Genomic DNA, 18,784 nt, shown 5'->3' on the forward strand with positions numbered 1-18,784 from the left:
TGCATTTACCAGAAAAATGTCATGTAGTAGTACAATCCCTTTGGGACTCGTCTGGCCAGTAGTAATTTGCTAACACCACTGAGGAAAAGAATGGATTCACATTTAACCTACAAACAAATTACACATACAATTCCACAATGCCATTTCCATCCCTAGTGGTACAGACAATCAAATCCCCTTTCTTGTAGTCAGAACTTTACTTCAATGTATTGAAATACTAGAGGCGAGCCCACCCTTATTAACCTCAGACCATTTCTAAAGGAACTGTTGATTCACTGCAACAGAAACAGGAATCTCTTCTGTTAAGTGATACCCAGGAACCGACATGGATGCTTTTACTTTTTAAGGCAGCAGCATCAAGGCACATACATACACTACTTGTTCTGAAAACGTAACAAAAGGCTTTATTTTTACCTGATGGTCTTAGTACACTTAATTCAGAAAAGACTCAAGACATAACATTGTTGAAAATATTTATTTTGATAGTCTATGTATGATAAATAAGTCAGAAGAGGTTCTACTCCATCACAGATGCATCTGAGAAGAGCCCTGTGCCATCCAAATGAAGACTGGCCACCTGAACGATGTCCCATGTCTTATCCATCCAGAGCACACACCTTCCATAGTTTTTCTGTTCAGGATTGCTTCCAAGTCCAGATGACCAAATAGTCCTTTATCCCCAAAGTAGGCTAAAAGGTTTGTGAAGAGGAAAAAATACATTAAACCCTGAAACAAAATCGCATAATCACAGCTGAAGAATTCAAGTATTTTGTATACTTATGTGTTTGTTCATCTGTCAAATGCAGTTCTGAAGAGAAGAATTAAATAACACAACAAAATATTCAAACATTCCGAACAGCATTTAAAACAATAGTTGTCTTATTTTTGTGTGAGATTACCTATTAGAAACAAAAAGGAAAGTGTATGTTGATATATAAAATGATATCAGTAAAAAGGCAAATGATGCATAACTCTACTGACTAGAATAATGGAGGAGTTCAGACAATAAAGCTTCATCATGAGATTCAGCATCAATACTAAAATAATACTGACTGAAGACCTTCAGTGAGCCACACTCTGTATGGAAACCCACTTAACTCCCCGTTAAGATTCTTGCTTTAAAGCTGTGAAAATTGCGCTGGAAAGCTGGCTCAGTGGTAGAGTACTTCCCTTGCATGCATGAGGCCCTGGGTTCAATTCCTCAGCACCACATAAGCAGAAAAAAGCTGGAAGTGGTGCTGTGGCTTAAGTGATAGGGCGCTAGCCTTGAGCTGAAGAGCTGAGGGACAGCCCCTAGGCCCAGAGTGCAGTCTCCATGTCCAACAAAAACAAACAAACAAACAACAAACTGTGGAAATGGAGACCTTGAAATGATTACATGAAACCTGAGTACTCTAAATACCTTGGCCTATTCACATTTCCAGGAGAAATTAGCCTCCATTCCCACTTCACCTAATTCTTACCACAAACATTCCCTCCACTAAGAAGCTGCCAGAATCCCAAACCATTGGTTAACTGGAAGCAACAGATCCAGGAAGGAGAAAAGTATTAACATCTCCCACTAATTCTGGCATACAGTTGAGATGTGAAAATAAACTCAAACTAAAGATGTAGTAGCCCAACGTTAGAACACTGGCCTAGCATGTGCAAAGCCCTGAATTCAATCCCTATCATTGAAAAAAAAAAAAAAAGATGCCTCTGACAATGAGCATCCAAAATAAAAATCTTCCTTGCAGTACAACAGATACTAATCTACTTACTCTTTTTCATTAAAACACTACATATGAAAATACCATTCTTATCAACCAACAACTGATGAAGGCATACACTGTAGTGCTGGATAAAAAAAGTGGTTACTAAGATCAACGTAGTTCTAATACCAAAAGGCAACAATTTTCCAAAAGAAAGAAAATATCAAGCCGGGCACCGGTGGCTCACACTTATAATCCTAGCTACACAGGAGGCTGAGATCTGAGGATCATGGTTCAAAGCCAGCCCGGGGAGGAAAGTCCGTGAGACTCCTATCTCCAATAAACCACTAGAACACCAGAAGTGGCTCTGTGGCTTAAGCAGTAAAGCGCTCACCTTGAGCTGAAGAGCTGAGAGATAGTGCCCAAGACGAGTTGGAGCCCCATGACCAAAAAAAAGAAAATATCAAAAACTACTAATTATATTGCTTATAAGTATTATATAAATAATAAAATTACGTTTACAAACAAGACCACACTAAAGCTACCAGCACAACTATGTTTATTGCAGCATTATTTACCATAGCTAAGATATGGAACCAACCCAGATGCCCCTCAGTAGATGAATGGATCAAGAAAATGTGGTATATATACACAATGGAATTCTATGCCTCCATCAGAAAGAATGACATTGCCCCATTTGTTAGGAAATGGAAAAACTTGGAAAAAATTATATTAAGTGAAGTAAGCCAGGCCCAAAGAAACGTAGGTCCCATGGTTTCCCTTATTTGTAATATCTAGTATATGTATGAGTCAAGCGGAAAAGGTCAGAAAATGTGATGTCAGGAAAATGATCCCTTAGATGTGTATTTTAATGTTTTTTTCTTTCATGCATGTGTTTCTAACACATTTATAAGATTATCTCTTTGTTGCTTTGTATGTCCCTCCCCCACAGTATAACCCTTGCTTTCACTATATTTGATGTCAGTATAACTTGTGGAGGAGATGGGGAAAAACCAGTTGTTTAAGGATACAGGTGGACCTGTTGCAACAATGAGAAGTACAAGTTGTCATGTCCAAAACGAACTTTACAATGTTGGTAGGGGGGGGGGGGGGCTGGGGGGAGGGAGGAAGGAGAAGGATTGGGATTAGGGGGGGAGGGGGGAGGCTGGGAAGGGATGTGAAGGATAAACAAAGGAGGAGGCTGCAATGCTTGGTAAGAAATGTACACATTATCCTGCCCATGTAACTGTAACTCCTCTGTACAGTATGTTCACAAATAAAATTAAATTAAATTAAAAAATAATAATAATAATAATAAAATTACGGAGCCAGATACTCATGGCTGTAGACCTAGCTACTAGGAAAACTAAAATCTGGAGGATTGTAGTTCAGGCCCAACCCAGGCAAAAGTTTGTAAGTCTCCATATCAACCATAAAAAAGCTGGGAGCAGTGGTACACACCTGTCATTCCAGATACACAGGAGTACATATAGGAGGATCACATTCCAGGATAGCCCCAGGAAAAAGAGACCAAACTGGAAGAGCACCTGCCTAGCAAGTACAAGGCCCTGAGTTCAAACCCCAGTACCTCCAAGAGTAATAATAAATTTGTGTATAAGCAATAAAATTTATATTAACATTAAATTTTATATTAATTCTGTTCCTTTCAGGATACAGAGTGGGCAACCAAGCAACACCTCTCCAGTCTCCCCAATGCAGCCAGCAAAGAATATGAAATTGTGTAACTAGACAACCCTTGCAGGAAATCAATTCTTTCCTAAAATGCAAGTATACCTTGGAAGGAAGGAAGGAAGGAAATTAGAACACACCCTATATGACACAGACTGAGAAAGTCAGCACAAGAAAAGAGGAAGCACTGAAAAGACAGTAAGGTGGAGAAATAAAACTTTCAGGCAGTTATCTCATCTTTCTGTAACTCTGAAGGTCCAAAGTTTCTCCAAGAATAGCAGCTATTCCATCCCCACCCCTGCGTCTGAGATTCCCCAAGACACAAAGACCAAGGGTTGGAGTCATTTAGTTAATTCAACATTTGTTGAACAGCTAAGTTAGGCCTTAGCAGGAAAAAAAATGTAATGTACATAAGCAGCAAGCATAATACAAGGCAGAATGGCATATGTGAAAGAATACTATGGGAACATACAAAAGCAATCAGTTTAAGCCAGAAGTAGAAGACATTTAGCAAAGAGCTAACATTGAGGTTGGGCTTTCCTGAAAAAAGGTTTCATCAGATGGAAATAGGGAAAAGAGCATTCTGGACATTTTGCCAAATAGGCAGGGATTAGCATGTACCATTATGTAGCATGCTGTTTTTCCCAGAGGACAGTTTTAAGCCATGCAATAAAATGTTATGGATAGATACTGAGTCTAACTGGTGCCATGTTGGCATTTTGGTGGATGATGGAGACTTTCCCAGGGCTCTGGAGGTGGAATCCACTTCCCCATGCCCAACCCCAGGTGATAGACACCTAAACTCCTAGAAGCAGATGGGCAGGGACTTGGACAATAGGTTCCCAGACCTGCCAGGTCTGTACCATAAACTCATTGCACTCTGGAGCTCCATGTGACCTTGCCCTCTGACCATGACCCCTCCACCTCTGCCACCACGTCTCATACCACGTCTCATGTCTGTTGATTCTCCTCCTGTCTCCTGACTCTTGTCAGGTCACAACTCTATTAGAGTTGATCTGGTTTGTTGCGATTTCTTTTCTGCTCTTTCTCGATACCTTCACTGCTCAGCATTAACTAACAGCATTAACTGCACTACATGTTGCATGTTTTTGGGGGGTACGTGAGTCTGTTCATACTCACCGGCTTTCTAATAGACTCCCAGTTCAACCTCTCAAAAAAATAAAATGTTAAGCAGAGAGAGAGAGGTAAAGAAAGAAAGCCTCATTTGTTGCCTATCTACAATATGAGTATCTGAAATAGCAAACACTTCTGGTCCTAAACATTTTGGATAATTCTCAATCTGTATAATTTTTTAATGACCACACTAGAAAAAAGTGACTTAACAGAGGTTTTGAAAAAAACTAAAGCCTAGAGTATCAGTGAAGTGTACAAGAGATGTCTTAAAACAGAGGGTCAAGCTGAAATCCCAAGCAGCAGTCAAGGCTCTCACAGCACCAGAATTATCAGTCCTTCTTCTGAAGCAAATTTGCTTGAGATTCTAGTTTCATTTATATATATGTATATATATATATATGTATATATATATATATACACACACACATACATATATCATTCACATGCATGTATATGTAATTTTTACACAGTGCTCTATTTTAGATTCAGAATACCACTCAAAAGCTTATGTGGGCTTGGTTATGCAGCCTGCAAAGCTATAGGGAGGTGGGAAAACCTTTAAGAGGTAGAGCCTTATAGAATGAAGTCATACTACGGGGGGCATGCCCTGCCCTCCTCTTTCTTTATTTTCCTGCTACCATGAAGTTAACAGGCCTCCTCTACTACATGCTCCTGCTATTTTGGACTATGCCACCACAGGCTCAAATCCTCAGGACCAAGTAACCATAGACTGAAGTCACTGAAGCCATGAGCCAAGTTAATTTGGTTAACTCACTTTGCCAAAATAATGGAAAACTAACAGACAAGTATACATATATATACATGTGTACATAAATATATACACAGTGTGTATGAAGCTTCTGAAGCTGCTTGTCCAACACCAGCAAGGTTGCTTCTGGGAAAGAAATGTGACTTCATTTTCAGAGTATGAATGTTTGTATATTTTGTATATTATGAATTTACTAATTTCTTTAAGAATTTATTGTAAGGAGAGGATGGGAAGGTGGCATAGTGGTAGAGTGCTCACCTTGCATACATAAGGCCCTGGATTCAATTCCTCAGTACCACAAAAGCAGAAAAAGCCAGAGGTGGCACTATGGCTCAATTGGTAAAACGTTAGCTTTGAGTTCAAGCCCCAGGATTGGCAATTAAAAAAGAAATAAAAAAAAACTTTTTGTAAGGAATTAAAAGTCTATAGAAATCTACGTACATTACAATGTTGTAAAACAAGGGCCTGGCTCAAGTTGTAGATTACCAGCCTTGTAGGAAATAAGCCAAGCAAGAGCATGAGGCCATGAGTTTAAGCCCCAGTCTTGGCATATAAGTAAGTAACAAATAAATAAATCTATTATCATGTAAAATACTGAAAAGTTGAAAAATCAAACTAATGGGTACTGGAAAACAAATAGGATAAAAAGTCTAATTTTAGGTGAGAAAAAACTGAAAATCCTATGTGCCCTTGTTAGAACAACACAAAAGGCTGTATTTATCTGAAAAAGGATAAGATGTGAATGTAAAAATTAAACAGTTCATCTTGTGATGTAGTAAGATAATAAATTAGTTAACTTTCTTCTAAAATATGTTTTCTATGATTATAATAATAAAAATTTGGAAGGAATAAGTAGGTACCTGGTAACATGATAAACTTGTCCACAAAGTTTTTCCAACAGCCCAAGACCACAATGATTTGTAACAGTCCATTCAGCAGCTACCATTGTTATTGTTTTGCTTCCCAATGACTTAACACTTACATAAACATTGCCCTGAAATGTTTATTAGTAAGAGCAGTACCTTAAAACTGTTGGTTCAGGCATTCCAGGATCTGCACCCCTTTAAAATCCTAAAAAAAAAAAAAAGAAAGAAATTCATTGAAATACCAGAAGACAAAAAAATGTAAGGCTTTCTTTTTAATCTAATCCAGTACAGCTAAAATGACACCATATCAATCAATACCATGTAGATTAATCTGTGCTACAAAAGAGATTCAAATCTTCCCTACAAGCTGGGTACCAGTGGCTCAGGCCTGTAATCTTAACTACTCAGAAGGCTGAGATCTGAGGATCATGGTTCAAAGTCAGCTCGGGCAAGAAAGTCCATGAGACTCTTATCTCCAATAAACCACTAGAAAACCAGAAGTTGTGCTGTAGCTCAAGTGGCAGAGTGCTAGCCTTGAGCTAAAGAGCACAGGGACAGTGCCCAAGCCCAGAGTTCAAGCCCTAGGACTGATCCTCCCCCCCTCCTCACCCCAAAAAATCTTTCACTACAGTATGAAAATCTCCAAGACTAATCAGCAGAAGGCACAAGCTATCTTCTACTATATAGGAAATTAACACAGTAGTACTTAGCTTGTTATACTTTTCATTATTAGTTGTTAGGTAGAAATATATTAACACAAGTCTCAAATCACACTGGAAGACATGAGGAGGAACACAAATACTTTTAAAAGCACAATTGAAGATCTCTAACTCTTCCAAACACACTTTTTATAAAGCAAAGGCTAGTGGTAAAAAGGAGTGGAGTAATTCAATGATTACTAATCAAATAAATTAAATTAGCTCTCAAGTATGAATATATCGTTTACTGTTCAAAATATACTTTTAAATGTGATAATGTATATGTAAATGTATATGCTAAAGTAACAGGTTAAGAATGTCAAGAATTAGGAATGGTTAGGTGTGGTGGCTAGTATTCAGGAGCCAGGAGGAACTTTTAAAGCCAGTCTAGGCTATACAGCAAGACCCTATCAAAAAACAAAAAAAACAAAAAAAAAAAAAGCAGTGCGCACGCACACACAGAAAGCCTTATGGCAGGTGTCCTGATGTCTCCGAAAGAGGTCATAACTCACCGCCCTTATCTTGTTCTGGAGGTGCGGCGCCAGTGGGAGGCGCATGCGTGGTTAGTTCTGCTGTGCTCTCCTTCCCTCCCGGCCCCACCCCCCCAAGCTCCACCTTCTCCCTTTCAGAATAGAGTTCAAGCTCTCCTTTTCTCTGGCTGCTTGGGAAAGCTGAAGACCTTTATTCGTTTCTTGGGATTACGTTAGCTTGGATTAGTACTCTCCTTCTCTTCCCATGATCTTAGCCATTTTTAAAAGCGCATCTCCAGTGTGCTTTCCTTTTACAAGGTCAATTAATTGGAAAGGAGTTGGTTTATTCCCCACCTGGTCTGACTTGCCCTGTGCTCTTGGATAAATTCTCTGTGTGTTCATGTGTATGCTGGGCTTGAACTCAGGGCCTGGGCACTGTCTCTTAGCTTTTTCGCCTAAGGTTGGCCCTCTACCATTTGGCCTACAGTTCCAACCTAATCGTGGATAAAATCTGTTATGAATTAATGCCTAACAAGGAAAAATATCTTGATTGTTTTTAATCTTCCCCCACCTCCCAATCCTAGTCATCCTATTTGCACTACTAGCCAGCATTTGTTTAATAATACACTTTTTTTTAAGAAACTGACCACTGTAACAATTAATGTGGTTGATGGTAAATGTTAGCCCTTTTTGCCCTCATTGGGTAAAATTCAGTAGATGTCCACTCTAGCTGCACATCAGAATTACTTGGATAGGTTTAAAACTGTGATTATGCAAAGATCTACTAGAAATTCTAATTAGTGGGGGAGAAGAGTGAAAGATAGCTATTTGTTTGCACATTAGAATCTCAAGTGAAAAATGCAAGCTACTCAGGGGGCTCAAATCTGAGCATCACAGGCTTGAAGCCCTATCCAGAAGAGTCCATCAGACTCTTACCTACAATTAACCACCAAAAGCTGGTTGTGGAGCTGTGGCTCAAGTGGTAGAGCACAGACCTTGAGAGACAGAGCCCAGGCCCTGGATCCAACTCCCAGTACCAGCACACACACACACACACACACACACACACACACACACACTCACACACAAATCTCAAGGTAATTCTAATATGTGACTAGAGCCCCTAAATTCTGGTACAGTAACACCATGCATGGTATCATATTTGAGCTTTTGACTCCAGATGTAGGACTCCTTGATTTCTCAGGCTACAACATTGAAGATTTTCCTAGTTTATTTTCAAGGTACAGTTATATTTTCTATGAAACTTAAACCATCCAATGGCTCCTAAAAATTTCTGTTTGCATTGTGGTAATTTCTGTGTTTCGCCAATATTTATAATAACAACTATTACAATATCTGTCACTGGACTGATGGCTTCAAATACCATAATATTTTAGTCATTTCAAAAAACTGTAATAGCTAGAGGTTTGGCTCAAGCAGTACTATCTTGCCTCGCAAGTGTAAAGCCTTGGATTGAAATCCCAGTACTGCAAAAAGAAAAAGATAAAAAGAAAAAGAGAGAGAAAGAAGAAATTAACTGGAGACAGTGGCCCATGCCTCGTTATCCTAGATACTCAAGAGACAGAAAAGCTTGCTATACTCTCTCTCCAAAATAAGCAGTAAAAGACAAGGTGGAGCTAAAGATGTAGCATGCCAATAGAGCAAATTACAGACCCTAAGTTCAAAGACCAGTATCACCAAAAAGGTAGAGCAGGGGTTGTATGATTGCATTACCTAGTAGCTTATGTTACTGATTCTTGTAAAGATTAAATTTTATGTTAAAAGCATCATCTTGCACATGAGGAAACTGAAACATATATTTAAACAATTGACTCACAATCACAATTTGCATTCTTAATCACTATGTTATTATCTGAACTCAAGAACAGAAACAATTTCTTTCTCATCTTTTGTGTGTGGCATAAACCCTGAACTCAGGCTTTGAGTGCTGTTCCTAGCTTTTTTGCTCAAGGCTGCTGTTCTACCATTTGACCCACAGCTCCACTTCTGGGTTTTTTGGTGGTTAATTGGAGATAAGATTCTCAAAAACTTTCCTGTCTTTGAATTGCAATCCTCAGAACTCAGTTTCCTTAGTACCCAGGAACACCTGTGCCTAACTCTTTCTTATCCTTTTTCCAAATGCCTAAATCATAGTAGGAATTCAGTTAATTCAGTGGATGTTGCATGCATTCTGTTAGGATAAATGATAATACCAAGGTTATTGACTTTCTCAAACACTCCTTGAGCTTTACTATAAGGTAAACACTATAGATAAAGGATTTTCTGTTTATTTTGGTGCTGGGAGTTGACACAAGCCTCACACTTTACTCCTGAATTACACCACCAGCCCAAGATTTTTTATAAAAATACATTGTTCTTAAGAATTTCTCTTTCAGTATACAAGAAGGGAGTAAACTGATTATTGCAGTGCAATGCAACCATACATCCTACAATACGGTTATGCATTAAACATTGTGGGAAGGCAAATAGAAGGCACCTGACATCCCCTAGGGTAACCAATGGCATTCCAACTGGAGAAAGGGAATATGATTGGCAATTAAGAAGATAATATCCACAGTGCTATGAGCCAAGCTGAAAGAATGAGTCCAAGAATAATTACCCAGTTCTGAGTTCGTGCAATTTACTGGGCTAAGAATCACACTCCTTGACTTCCACAAAGTGACGAAGTTTTTTAGCTTCACCTCAACATCAGTTCCTGCATATAAGGTTGGGAATGGTAGCAACATTGTAGTGGTTGTAGATGACATAGTCCTTAGATAGTTCTTGTTCAAAGAAAACAACTTGAGAATCTTGCATCTTCTGTTTCTTTGCCCTCCTCGTTCCCTCTGCATGGCTAGAGTAGTCAGCAATAATAGCTGGAAGTTAAGTGGGTTTCCTAATTGTGGTCTCCACCTTCATTATTTAACCTAGACATTGTAGTCAACCTTAGTTTACTGAGTCCTGGCTCCAGTCACTACTTTGTAAAACCTCCTATAAATTACCAAAGGTCACTCTTCCTTAAATCTATTTTCTTTTCTGAAAATAAGTGAAATTCCACACAAATTCTTACAAATTATTGTAAGACATTAAAACACTTAATATTTACAAATGGTTTATTTGTAAACTTTAGTGTTTATAATGTAATAAATAACATAGTGATAACAGATAGAAATCAATGTTTGTTTGGGTTTTTTAGCCAGTCTTGGGCCTTGAACTCAGGGCCTGGGCCTGTACCTGAGCTTGTTTTTGCTCAGAGTTAGCACTTTACCACTTGAACCACAGACCCACTTCCAACTTTTATTGTTCATGTGGTACTGAGGAATCGAACCTAGGGCTTCATGCATGGTAGGCAAGCACTCTACTACTAAGCACATTCCCAGCCCCCGTACCCAATGATTTTTTAAATTAACTTAGGAGGAAAGAGGTGATCTTGTGAGCTGAAATAATCAGGAAAATACCAAAGAACATATACTTAGCTACTTATCTAGCTTAGATATATGGAAGACATGTTTTTTATGTGTTTGCTCATTCTGAACTTTTGGACACTGAAGGTGCTGGGTTCTCTGTGATAAGTATTTTGTAGTCACAGTGCTCACTTAAAGGCTGATGTAAGTATATTAATTATTACTTGTCCATGTGAATAATATTTGGAAAAATAATAACAGAAAAAGGAGATTAAATGCAAAGACCTGGGAAAGAGTTATTTGCAGTTGAATCCTGGTTTTATAACTTATGTCATCAATGTCAGTCAACCTTTGTTTTCATTTGCAGAAGAGAAGAGCAATGTTTTCTACCTCTATTGGTTAATGTAAACAAAAATAATCTGCTGAAGTAAAGACTTAATTAAATGTAAGCTGTCACTACTATTGTCTGTGGTTTGCACCTTTTTTCTTGCTAGTTTCGTTCTGAATGATTAAGACTGTCCAGAAGGCAGTGAGTTGGTGGCTCACATTTGTAATCCTAGTTACCCAAGAGGCTAAGATCTGAGGATTGTGGTTTGAAGCTAACTTGGACAGAAAACTCAGTGAGACTCATCTCCAGTTAACTACCAAAAAGCTGGAAGTAGAGATGTGGCTCAAGTGGTAGAGCCACTTTGGCGGGGGGTGGGAAAGGGGGAACTGGGTAAGAGATGCGAAGGGATGGGAAGGGAAAACATGGAGAAGGCAAAATGCTTGATAAGAAATGTACTCATTATCTTGCTCATGTAATTGTAATGCCTCTGTACGGTATTTTCACAATAAAAAATTTTAAAAAATAATAAAAAAAGTTAAATTCAGAGAAGGAATATATATCAGTCTCTTTCTTGGTTGTTCTACATGGAAGACATATGAGGCAGTTAGCAGTTTATTAGGCACAATGCCCCCAAACAAATCTTTGGGAATAGGAAGCCATTGAAAGAATTCTGATCACTTGCCAGGCTGACTACGGAAAGAAAATCATACCTTCTTTCCTATTATCACATCTCACCCACTCACATCTCCACAGAAAGTAGCTTACAAGAAACAGGGCTTCGTGGATGAGGGATTTAGAGAAGTCACCCTACAGAGTCCTTGAGGTACACACAATAACACAGCCCAAAATGGACTACTTTGGATAACTTGCAATACAGGAGGTCCAAGGCTTAGCAGAAGACTGACAGCAGACAGAGTGGCTAGACTTCCTGGCTTTCTGGGTACTCAGATGTCTAAGGCTACTCTAACACAAAGCAAGCAGCACCCCATGGAAGCATGTCTACGGAAGGTCTTTAAGTCAAGGATTCTGACCAATCTCTCTCTCCCTCACTCTTTTTGTCTCTGTCTCTGTCTCCGTCTCTATCTCTGTCTCTCTCTCTCTCTCTCACTCTCTCTCTCTCTCTCTCTCACACACACACATACACACATAATATGTATAACAAAATTAACTAGCCTGAAGAAATTACCTATGATCCTATGACCTGTTCACCTAGGCATGAATTCTCCTGTAACATTTTAAACTACTCTGATGAACCTATCTTCAGAAACCTGTGAGGCCTTCCCTAACTTCATGAATTCAGCTTGCAAGAACGCACAGGAGACTCTTTTCAGAGGAACTAAGACACGTTCCTTATAGCAATTAGCTAGGCAAAAGGGCAGTAAAAGAAGATGAAATACAGCACATGCAGGCCAGCAGAATCCCCTGACCTTGCCATTACATGTGATACTTTCAATTGGGTTCATAGTACCTTAATTTTGAGGAAAAGAGTGGGGGGAAATAGCCATTGCTTTGCATGTGTCCTTTCTGTCTATGACACCAAACTCAGAGAAGTGAGAGAAACTAGACATGGTTTGGAGAAACCAGAGATGGTTCAAACGACTCTGGAGATTAAATTAACTGTACTGAGCTGAAGTTTCATATTTGTAAAGCAGAATCAGCAGCTAGCAATATAGAAAACCTAACCCAATTGATGGGAAAGAGACAAAGCTCAAAATCTCAGCCTTAGGGAATCTTCCTTGCCCTCGGCTCTATTAAATCACAGCAATTTCTTAACATCTAAGAAGCCTCAAGCAGTCAGTTTAGCAATGTGTTATAATCAGATACCCTCTTCTGAACAGGTCCTGAGTTCAGATGAAAGGTTAAAGAAGGTTCTCAGGCAGAGTCCACGTTGTTGACTAAGGAGAGGCAACTTCCTTTAAGATGCCCAAGAGTTTCCACTTGGGCAGGAGAAGGAAATTCAACATACAGGGCATAGAATAGAGCAAACCCAGAGGACACACATCCCATCCCCAGCCTTGGAGGAGCCAGATCCAGCTCAGCTACATCTTCCTCTTCACAATAACTTAGGGAAGACCATGAAGTCACCAGGTACTAGAGTGGGCTGTCAGAGACAAAGCTCTGAGGCCAGGGATACTACTGGATTAGGCTGGTGACAATCAAGAGCTTCGGTCACTTTACCTCGCTGCTCTACAGAATCAACCTTCTGTTTCCAAATAGACACAACATATCACACCAATAATCTCTCATCAAGTAATACCAACACTTTTCCCAAATCATGATATTTCCCAGAGCCTTCAGTCTGACATTTTCTCCCTAGGCTCTATCCCAGAAGCTGTTAAGTCAACTACTATTTGTTTATGAACTTTTTCTGCCTTTAGGACAAGTGAAACAATATCCTAACAGCAGCTACAGTTCCCTAAAACCCAGTGACTTCCCTTTCCTGTTTAGAATACTCCTGTTAAATTACAGAACCACCCATCTTTCACCCTCAGAATATGTAATATAGCTTAAGAGATGTAAGGAACGTATCAGTACCCAATGGAAATTCCTCTTTTCCTCATCTCAAATATATTTGTGAATCCTCTGAACTGGATTCTACCATAATGTAGGAAAGCAGGTATTAGCAGGGAACACAACTAGCTCTATATAAGGTGGTAAAGGGAGCAAAAGACATTTCCTGTTTGCCCTTCCTCTCTCAGTCTCAGCTAGCAGTCACTTCAAACCAGCAAGGGTTCAATCCAGCAACTACAGCATTAGTTAACAGATGCTGATCATCCAGTAGACTTTCCTGATCATTACTACATACTAACAGGTGAGAGAGATTTAGGAGCAGGGTGTATTTGAGAAACTTCTGGGCCTTCATCTCAATTTTGCCATGAACTTAGAGCAACTCTAAGAGAAATAAATAAATCTTTACTAAATATAATATTTTTCCAAACAGAAACCATATTGAAATATAAAGAAAGGAAGCTATCATGGTAGAATTATGACATTGCATTAATGCATTCCAAGAAGGAAGAGTCCATTTTTTCCCACAAAGAACGACAATCCAAGGCATTGACAGCAGCAAAAATTCATATTGGTGGTATACGGGGGCTGATAGATCCCTCTTGCATTCTTACCACCTGACTTTTGCTGACTGCCAGAAGCACAAGATCTGTGTTGTCAGCCACTCTGCCACCCCTGTGTTCAGGAGCTATTTTCAGGAACTTATACAATGATGATGACCAGGCACAGAGAAAACACTCAGCAGAAGGATTTGGGAAAGATCTAAGAGCAAGAACAACTATCTAATTAAGTCAAGGGACCTGGTTTGAGAACCATTATGTTCTCAAACAAGTGAGACAATTTTTCCTTTTAGTCTTTCACAGTGTGCCATAAAGAATTTTCAATAGAACCTAATTAATACCTTATTTTTGAAAAATAAAAAGGTTGGCACAGGGGCCTGTATCCTTCGTAGTAATTTCCTACACAAGGCATTAGCTGATAAGACAGCTATGCTCAAAGAGGCTCCTCGGGTAGTAGTTCCAGTCACCAAATGTCTCAAAAATTTAGTACCGGTTTTTAGGATTACTATTCCCCAGGGATTTTTTTTAATACCAAACCTCATTCAGTCTTCACAACAGTCCTGTAAAAGGAAGAAATGTTATTATTTCAGTTTTATAGGTAAATAAACAAGAGTTCAAATTCTTGGAGCAACTCATCCAAGGTCAGATAAGAATGAATTGGGCTTTACCCAAGCTGTGAGTACTCAAGAGCCTATATAGGTATATTCTAAAGAAAGCAGCACAGGGTACATACAGACTTTTGAAAATTACAAGGTGTGTCTATCTGCATGTGATAAGGTAAATACAGAAATGAGTGCATGGGAGCTGAAGAGACTAGGTCACACTAGGTCAACAGAGGTCTAGGCACTTCCTCTGGGAGAAGAAGCCAGGAAAGGAAGGAGCCTTGTTTTCCCTTGAATATCCTGGTATCTTATTCATAAATTTTACCCTGCATACATACCTCCTCTTTTTTGGAAAATACTCCTAGAAAAGGTAAATCTAAATGTTGTTTTGAATAATTAAGTTCAAATGTTTAAAATTTTTTGTGTCAAATTTTCCAAAAGAAAAGCCAGACAACTGAATAAAAGCAGTACCATATTACAGAGGCTTTCCGGCACCCTCCTGAAAAGAAGCGAGAATAAGGAATGTGTTTCACTGCAAAAAGAGAACTTGTCTCAGGGGCGTGTAAGATATTTAAGACCAAAAAGCACTAAAAGTGAAACTATTGGCCATCCTTCCCATTTTCATTTTCAAAGTAAAACCCCCATAAAGCTACCTTTGTTTAGACAAATAAGGAAAGAATGGGTGACCTCACTTTCTTCAACAGGCAGGTTCTAACATGTTATATACAAAATGAAACTTAAATTTTTTGTGTGCTGGTCCTGGGGCTTGAACTCAAAGCTTGAATGCTGTCTCTGAGCATTGGTACTCAAGGCTGCCACTCTTGCACTTGAGCCACAGCTCCACTTCTGGCTTTTTTGCTGCTTAATTGGAGATGAATCTCACAGATTTTGCTGCCTGGGCTGGCTTTGAACCACAATTCTCAGGTCACAGCCTCCTGAATAACAAGAAAACTTAAATAATTTAATGCATGTTTTTTAAATGCCCTTGAAAATGCCATTGTTTTGGAATCTTGAAGAGAAGATCTCTGCAAAGTAGAGGAAATGGTTGTGATGCTAATAACACTATGTTTTGTAATTACTATATTGGGGGCCTGGTTCTGACCTCAATGTTATCTGGAGACTGGTAGGGCTACCAAACACAGACCATATGCAAGAGAGTAAGAACCCTTCTGTAAGAGAAGTCATCCTAAAAGATCATTTTTTTAAGCTTGATTGGGTAAGGAAAGCTGTCATATCAGAGGGGAAAGCTTGACTCTGAGCCTAGTAAATATGCCACCTTCAGATTCAAATGCAGTCTTACAGTGAAAAGCAGCCTTACAGTGAAAAGCAGCTATGAAAAAAAGCTTTAAAGATACCATAAGGTTTTCCTTTGACATCCTCATCAAAGAGGCGAGTAGTATTCTCCATTTCTGCCATGAACTACATGTGCTTCAGAAACTGGTGGGCCCTAGCAGGCTGGGCCATTGCAAGCACTGCAGGTACACTGGGGATCCAAACTGCACAGAGCCAGAAGTGGTTAAAAAAAAAAGAAAACAAAAGAAAAAGAAAGAGCAGGGATGAGCAGGGACAGGACAGAGAGCATGAACAACCCTGTGGCACAGAGATGCAAGTCCTCACCAGGTAGATCCTCAAGAAGCCACCAAAGAGACAACAAGACTCTCTGAAGTGGGTGGAAGAGGTGAGAAAACTGGCACGTGCACTGGTGTCAAAAAGGAGTATGCACCACACACTCTACTGGAGATTCCTATAATCATAACTGTGCAAAATTTAGGGTGGCCAGGCAGTTTTGCAATTACTGGTTATGATGAAAGTCAGGAAATAAGAGTTCTGCGATGATTGGCAAGGTTACCTTCTGCGTAATCCCAGGTTAAGGGTCCATGATGCTATCTGAAGAAACTGTTATCAGACCATCTGAGTTTTTTTCACCTGTAGAAATTAGCTAGAATACTAAATCATAGCCACTTAATCTGGTATTCAAACTGTGAGTTTTTTAAATCATAGCATTAGCTTCTTTCTGCTCCTCCTCATCAGACATTGTGAATGATTACAGCTTTGCCTTCTTACCCCACACCGCACCCCCCAAGTCTTCCTAAAGTGCTATGTCACAGAAATAAAAGAAGAAGAAGAAAGTTAAGGAAGAATGATTCGACTTCTTAGGGCTAACCTTAAGGATGACTTAAGCCATACTTTTTTCCCCCAAGTTGTGATTCTTTCAGGGCTAAAAAACGTCACTTGCACAATCATCTTAATAAGGTTTCCAATCAGCTCCACCCACTCTGGCCCCACTCCCCCAAAAAAAGATTTTTATCAAATGTGGGATTTTCCCATGAGTCTCAAAATCAGAGTCTCAACTCCCAATAAATATGAGACTGGGGATGTCAGAGACTCATTCTGCTCTTGAGCCCACCAGGAACGAAAGGGAGCTCCATCTGCCCTCCAGGAACAGCTATGAAGTTCCTCTCCTCAAGTAAGTGAAGGGAATCCCTAGCCCCTCTGGCAGGGCCGCTGAGTGCCTGTGCTAGGGCTGTGTAAGGGCTGATGGCTGGCCAGCAGCCAGAGGCAGGCTCCCAGCTGTGCTGTCAGCTCACTCACCGCTTTCCCTTTCCTCCGCACAGGCACCTTCTGTCCACTTGCCTTCGTGGGGCTGCTCCTGGTGACAGCTACTGCCTTCCCCACCTCGGAAGTCCCAAGAGAAGATGTCACAGCCAATGCCACTTCAGATGGACCAACATATGCCTCTACACAAAATGCTGAAGATCAGATTTCATATACCCTCATGAAAATCAAAGAATTGAAAGAGGAGGTGGGTAGGCTTGGTGGTAGGGATGCAGGGCATTCATTCATTCTCCTTGTCCATGAAGGAGGACAGTGGCTCCTGTGGGGTTTGGAGACACATTAAATTTGATGCCAAAAAGTGGGTAGACTCTGTTCTACATTTCTTCTCTGCTGTGAGTCTCAGGATGTTCTTCCTTTTTCTGGAAAATACAGAATGTTTTCTAGTCCTTTGCAGTGCTACACGTGGTGCGCATCAGGTCATTGTTTCTCAGGGCCTTCTTTTTCCACACCAGAAAGGCCTGTCAGTCTTCATTTTGTCCTTTGAACTTTGTGAAGCTTTGAAAAGTGCCACTTTGAAATGAATGTTCAGCCTTTCAAGTAGTTCTCCTACTTTTAGGTTATGTAAGTTCTCCAGGATCATTCCAGTCAAGATGTTACTTTAGGGCCCACCCCCTGGAATCATTAGGTCAAAATACCTTCCACCTTCAGATCTCCAAATATTTTGGCTGAGTTTTTCTTTTAATTTGTTATCTTTGTACTGGTACTGGGACCTCTTGTGTTCTCATTCCTCAGATCTCAGCCTCCTAAGTAGCTATGATTACAGGAATGGGCCACCAGTGGGCACCAGGATTTTGGCTGTGTTTGACAAAAACAAAAGAACATGTGGAATAGGACAGGAAAACCAGACTCCAGCTCTGGTTTTGCTAAACCAGCTTTGTAATAGTGGACAAATATCACCTCTGTATTTTACCACTTTATCTGTGAAATTATGCAATTTGCTTTCTCTCACAGGTCATTCTAGTTAGAACTTCCTATAGCTAAAGCGTATTTGCCCCAAATTATCATCAAAATTGCTGTCACTTATTGAATACCTACATTGTACCAGGCACTTCATTTAAATGTTCCAACTAATCCTCAGAACAAAAGTAGGAGGCATTTAGATGCTTCCCAGTTTGGAAAGAAGGCAACTGAGACGCAGGATAAGTAATATGCCTGAAGCCACAGGCAATCTGGGACTGAACCCAAGTGTGCCTAATTCCACTAGGAATTGCTTGCCAAGATGCCAATAGGTTGTAACTTCCTTTTGCTGGTGTGGTAGAACATAAGTGGGGCCCTCTAGTGGTATTTTGGTTTGGGAGTAGAATTTTTGGATTAACAATTCTGGTATCTATTTCCCAGGTATGTAACAATGAGGAAAAGTGTGTTAGCAATGACAATGCATTGTCACGAGACAAGCTGAACCTTCCAAAGATGACAGTGAAAGATGGGTGCTTTGAAAGTGGACATAAA

The 18,784-nt window shown here is 39.8% G+C and overlaps 1 long non-coding RNA gene across 1 annotated transcript; it reads right to left on the reverse strand.

Annotated features, from left to right (window-relative positions):
- Positions 1–456: 456 nt before the first annotated feature.
- LOC122112200 lies at positions 457–6,361 on the reverse strand. The gene is made up of 2 exons (XR_006148121.1): positions 6,306–6,361; positions 457–689 (listed from the first exon to the last, which is right to left on the reverse strand). It is a non-coding gene; the product is annotated as an uncharacterized LOC122112200 (long non-coding RNA).
- Positions 6,362–18,784: the final 12,423 nt, after the last annotated feature.

The sequence above is a fragment of the Dipodomys spectabilis genome, unplaced genomic scaffold, assembly GCF_019054845.1.
Source record: "Dipodomys spectabilis isolate Male_0828 unplaced genomic scaffold, ASM1905484v1 ptg000092l, whole genome shotgun sequence".
NCBI classification, from domain to species: Eukaryota; Metazoa; Chordata; class Mammalia; order Rodentia; family Heteromyidae; genus Dipodomys; species Dipodomys spectabilis.